This window comes from Macadamia integrifolia, chromosome 10, assembly GCF_013358625.1.
Source record: "Macadamia integrifolia cultivar HAES 741 chromosome 10, SCU_Mint_v3, whole genome shotgun sequence".
NCBI lineage: Eukaryota > Viridiplantae > Streptophyta > Magnoliopsida > Proteales > Proteaceae > Macadamia > Macadamia integrifolia.
In genome coordinates this window covers 25,373,979-25,380,125 of record NC_056566.1, presented here as the reverse complement: position 1 = coordinate 25,380,125, position 6,147 = coordinate 25,373,979, and the positions used below count along the sequence as shown (strand labels likewise).

General features: G+C 38.9%; 1 non-coding gene across 1 annotated transcript; it reads left to right on the top strand.

Moving 5' to 3' along the window:
- The first annotated feature begins 1,798 nt into the window (after positions 1–1,798).
- Positions 1,799–1,905, top strand: LOC122092496. The gene has a single exon (XR_006144159.1). It is a non-coding gene; the product is annotated as a small nucleolar RNA R71 (small nucleolar RNA).
- Positions 1,906–6,147: the final 4,242 nt, after the last annotated feature.

Genomic DNA, 6,147 nt, shown 5'->3' with positions numbered 1-6,147 from the left:
TCCACTTACTTATAACGTACAAGGATTCCCACTTGGTACGGGTGAGATCCGGAGCGAATCGGGTTGGATTTGGTGAACCTAACATAATTGAGTGGGGTTAGTACTTCACCATTTTAGAATCAAAATTAATGAAATCCTATGTTAAAATCGTGTTTAGAACGTCGAAAGAAGGTCACACGTCCGATTTGGGTTCGATCGGACCTACGGATCACCTTCGGGGCCAAACAGGTGGGTAAGACAGGTGGGCTGTCTACCCGCCGGTTATACCCACCGGTTATGACCGGCGGGTACCTACCCGCCGGTTATACCCGCCGGTTGTACCCGCCGGTTTGGCCAGGGACCTCTGCCTTCTCAGGTGGGTACTCTCAGGCGGGTAGGTACCCGCCGGTTGTACCCACCGGTTTTGGCGGGAATGACTCTGTCTCTTCTCCATTTTCTCCATCCTTTGGGGAATCAAATGGGCTTTCCCCCACCCATTCTTCACACCTTTGAAGTCCTATAGGATGGTTCTAACCTAGATCTAGGTTAGATTCAAGTGAGGGAAACCATCTTACCTTCTTTGCCCAAAAATGACTTCAAACCCTTCAAATCACTTCCAACTCACAATGCTTCTTCTACCTTGTCAATATCTCTTCAAATCCTTCAAGATCAACACATAAATCATCTATTAAACCTTAGATTCATCATTTCAAAGGTTATTTACAAGATCTCAAGAAACCATACTCGAATCAAGGGTTTAAAGCTTGGGTATGGTGAATGTTCATAAAACCCAACTTTTCTTACCTCCAACTGTAGATCTAGAGTTGAAGATTATTCTCCCGACACCGGAATGGCAAGATCGAACTTCGGCGCCACTGAAATCCTTCCCTTCTTCCTCTTCCTTTCTTCTTCCCTTTCTTTTCTCTCTCCTCTTTACTTTTCTCACCAAACGTACGAGGGTAATAAATGGAAAGAAAAGAAATCATAAAGCCTTATATACTATTCCTAATTAAGTGAATAGTGTTGGATGGGTCACTCAGGTGGGTGGGTGTACCCACCTGTCCTACCCACCTGAGAGCCAAGACTCGGGCTTTTGACCGGGTTCGGACCTCGGCTCGAACCCCACCCCAGGCATACGATGTAGCATACGTATATACCTTAAAATACAGATATAATACCTGTTTTATCCGTACATAGCCTTATGGTAGGTGCACGTACACGGTTTGGGCACTCCCGTCTCTTCTGGCACTGGCTCGGACTTGTCGGGCCAGCTGGTGTTTAAGGTCACCCGTGCCATCATAGCCCATAAGGAACATGTTCTAATTTCCTCTAGCTCGGTTCCTGCATGGTTAAACCGATTCAACCGCGAAATCAGACCGGGTTTAAGAAGCGGGGCATTACAGTTACTCTATGTATTATTCTGGTATAAAACATTAATATTATCATTAGAAGTGCCCCCAAAGGTGTTGGGCCATTCTTCTTTGAGATGTCCACCAAGCACAAATCTTAACCAAATTGACTGATGATGGCTCTCTAGGAACAATAGCCTCAATTTGCCTCAATTCTCTTGATTAGGCTATCCAAATGGGCTTCCTTGGCTACAATCCCATCCACAAAATATCCTTTTTCCTCTTATGGTTCTTTCACTCTCTTGGGTTGATTCCCACTCACGGGTTTTGTCAGCTAAGTCAAGTAAGAATTCTCATGCCTTTTTTCATCTGTAAAGGATGTGAATCCCTCAGGGCACATAGACTCTATCATTTGTTTAGTTGGGTAATCAATACCCTCATAAATTATTTGACATAAATGTCATAGGTCTAGGCCATGGTGAGGGCATTCTTGGAGTAGATCGTTGAATCTCTCCATAAGTTTGGAAAATGACTCACTAGGCTTTTGCCTAAATTGAAGGATATCACTTCTAAGCTTATTGGTCTTGTGAGTTGGGAAAAACTTCTTAAGGAAGACAACTGTGAACTGTTCCCATGAGGTTATAGAATTTGTGGGTAACCCATACAACGACTTCTTAGGTTGGTCTTTCAATACAAAAGTGATAAACCTAAGCTTAACATCATCATTAGAAAGCTGTTGGATCTTAATTAGAATACAAACCTCTTCAAATTCCCTTAGAAATAGGTATGGATTCTCAGAGGTCAACCCATGGAAGTGGGGTAACATAGTGATGTATTGAGATTTGAGTTCAAAATTATTGCCCTGAGTGGTAGAACTATGCAGGAAGGATGGGTTGTTCTCGTAGGGTAAAACCTATCTTTCAGAGATTTAGGTGAAGGGTTTTGCTATTGGTCTCCCACATTGAAAAGTTGTAAAGAGAGCAAACGTATAGGGTCACTACTTGTTGGATCTCTTCTTTCTAACCAATTCTTAGTATTACGTATCCACCTAACACTCCTTCAACAGAAAACTACCCACAACTAGAGTAAGACAAGCACAAAATAATCGATAGCAATGGATTTTTTTTATGATTTTTTTTTGTTGATTTTTTTACCTTTTTGGGAGCTTACCGGCAAGGATCCGGGGTTGCTCAGGTCAATTCCTGAGGTACTACTATAGGGCGAAACCTATCTTTATCATACTGTGAGGCATGGCGACCTCTACCGATACAACTATTATTGCAAGTTATTTTTCTCAGGAATTCAATAAAAGAAAAGAAAAAAACAAAACAAAGCACTCCGATTTACTAAAAGAAAGCGAAAAATAACATGGAACTGTCCCCCCGGCAATGGCACCAAAAACTTGTTTGAGATTTTAAATGTAACCGCAAGCGTACGAATCAATGTAGCTACGGGTCAAACTCAGGGAGAGCAGCCACTTTATTTATTTTTCTTTTAATAATGTGAAAGTGAACCTATTAATGGTTGTGATCTAATTCTAGCTACCGTCCTAAACATATGTATCTAAAATAATGTCCTAACCATTTGTCATCTAAGAATTTAAAGACGCAAGTCATGCAATTAAAATTAAATAAATAAATAACAAAAAATAAACAACCCATGCAATTAAAAAAAAATAATAAAGGGAAAAAATATTGATATAAAAATTAAAGTAAAAGAAAGGGGATAAAGCTAGAGAGAGACTCACAAGTAGGTTTCTCTACTTAGCCTGAGGGATGTATCATAATATGAGCTTCCCTACTTAACCAGAGAGTCACTCTTACAAGGGTTACTCTACTTGGCTTTAGAGAAAGGGAGACAATTAAAATAAAAGCAATAAATTGATGATTCTATGGCTAGGAGGGGCAAAGACAACACATACACTAGCCATGAACCTTGGGGGAAAGGGATAGCAGTAATATAATGACTGAAATTAAAATCCTAAATTAAGAAAGAAAGGGTAGTCAGAAGAGGGAATGAAGGGGGGAGAGAAGACTATTGAGGGGCCTACTTACTTGAACTTCAATCCTTGAACTAAAAACTTGATCGATTTGAGATACTACCAATACTAAAAACCAGATTTGGAATAAACCAAATCTGAAATTTCTAGTACTAGAGAAAACAAATCTAAAGAAAAAAAAAATGAAACTTGAAAGACACGCTTCATAGCTTGTTCTTGTCACCTAGAACTAAGCCTAGAACTGGAACTTGAAGATTACAACTTCAATTGCTTAAACAATAAAAATAAAAAACTGAATAAAAAACAAAAGTGCTTGCATTGATTGAATAAAAAGAACTTACAAAAGTGTTTAAAGCATAAACCTAGAACTAGAGCTAGAGAAAAAGATAGAGCAACTAAAAAAAAAAACCCAGAAGAAGAATTAAGTATCTCCCCTCCTCTTACATGAGTTGTATTTATAAGGAATGGGGAGGTAGGGTAACAAATTTCTCTTTCCTAAAAGGGAGAATCTCACAATTGGTAGTGAGATCTTTTGAGACCAAAAGTGCTAAGGTGGAGGAGAGAGAAGATTTGGACAAGATTTATTTCACCATTTTTTTTTCTTTTCTTTTTCTTTGTCTTCTTCTTCTCTTCTTGCACAGGAACCTCTTCCACGATTTTCCTTGCTTCTAATTTGATGTGGAAATCCCCTCCATGCCTTTAGTGCTTTAAGTGAGTGAAAAGTAGGAAATCTTTAACAAAATTCTCCAAAAAAAAAAAAAACAACCATGAGATTCGAACTTGAGACCTCTTGGTGAGCAAGGGAATTTTGCACACCATAGCTCACCAACTACACTAAGTAGTTATTGCAAGAGAGATATGATGCCCGATAATGCTTAAAGCCTTTAAAATACAAAACCTGCAAAAAGAGAGTAAAACCGAAGGTAGCTCCATTCTAAATATATAAAATGCATGTTTTATTACCGTAGATTTCACACATAAATGTGCTGATCAGTATACCTCTAGGAAATGACTAATCATATCATGGAAGATGACATTCATGGCCCTTTGATAGGTGGCCCTTTCGTTTTTAAGACTGAATGGCATTACCACCCATTCAAAGGTCCCTAATGCCCCCAAGCATCAGAATGCAGTTTTGGGAACATCTTCTTCTGCTATGAACATTTGGTTATATCCTGTGTGGTCATCCATAAAGGATAGGATCTGATGTTTGGTGGAAGAATCCACCAACATATCCACCACGGGCATTGGGTATTCATCCTTAGGTGGTGCTTTGTTTGGATCTCTAAAGTCAATGCACACCCTGAGTTTGACGTTCTTTTTCACAACTAGGACTACATTTGCAACCATTCAACATACCTGGTGGATCTTATGAAACCAGCCTTGAACAATACTGATCTCATCTTTTATTTTCAGGATGACCTCCATAGCCATCCGTCTGGAGGGCTTCTGAATAGTTTGTACCGACTTTTCATGGGCAGCCGATGTTCAACGAGCCTACGGCCTAATCCTGGCATCTTAGAATAATCCGAAGCAAGACAAGTTTTATTAGTCATAAGTCTGGTTGTAACAATTTGTTACAAAAACTATTTCTTGCAAGGGATCCTGGACTTTAGCCAATGTCTCTTCCATCTTTGGCAACGTTGGTGGTAGGTTTTTGATTTCGACACGTAGGTTGTACTCCTGTCTGCTAGTCATAACAGATGGCGTGCCCACCTATTCTTTGCAGATGACACCTTTATCTTCTGTAGAGCCACCCAAGAAGATTTAACCACTATAAGATACATTCTTGATCTTTTTTCTGATCTCTGAGGATTAACTATTAAGTTTGATAAAAGTGGGTGAGCTTTCAATTCTAATACTAATGAAACAACCAAGAAGCTTTTGTGTAAAGTTATTGGTATCAAGGAAATGAATGATGAGACCACATATCTGGGGACCAGTTTGTTCCACAAACGAGCCAAATACTTGTCTTTCACCAAAACCATTGATAGAGTCAAGAACAAACTCTGCCTTTGGAAATCCAATCTTTTATCCTTTGCGGGGAGAAGTATTTTACTTCAATCAACTCTTGCATCTGTTCCTTCATATCTAATGTCTTATTTTTCTTTTCCTAAGAACATTTGTAAGAAATTAGATTCCATCAACTTTCATTTCTGGAATAGTGACATTGACAAGGCCTAAAAAACACATCTCATTAGATGGGGAAAAAAATCTCCCAACCCAAATCTTTGGGAGAACTTGGAATTAGGGACTGATGAGCACAATAATCTGTGAAATCTTAGGGATATAAGTGTACATTTTGCCCCACTTTGGAGAGTAATACTTTTATTTTTCTTGTTTTTTTTAGTTTCCAAGTTTACAAGAGAAAGTGCTTAAAGTGAATTAGGAACTAGTCCAAAGGTGAGACCCACTCATTGGTACCACATCCTCTCTCCTACAAAATCCTGAAGATTATTCTCTCTCCTTGCCACCTCACAAGATCTTAAAGATACTATGCAGAGATTCCTTTCTGATTTAATCAAGATTGCAAGATATTGGTTAATATTGCAAGGAACGAATAGAATTTGTTAATTTTGGAAATGGATTTTCTCTTTCCTCACACAATATCTCAGAGAATGAGGATTTTTACCAAGATTTTATTTTATTTTATTTTCTTTCTTTTCTTAAAGAAGACTTGTAGAAGGAAGGAGGTAAGACAAAAGCCCTATAAAAGCCCCTTCCTCCCCCCTCTTAATTATTATTCCCTGAAAGGAGAAGGAAGGTTGGAATGCCAACAGACGTCTATTATTGAATTCACCCGACCCGCCATTTTGGGAA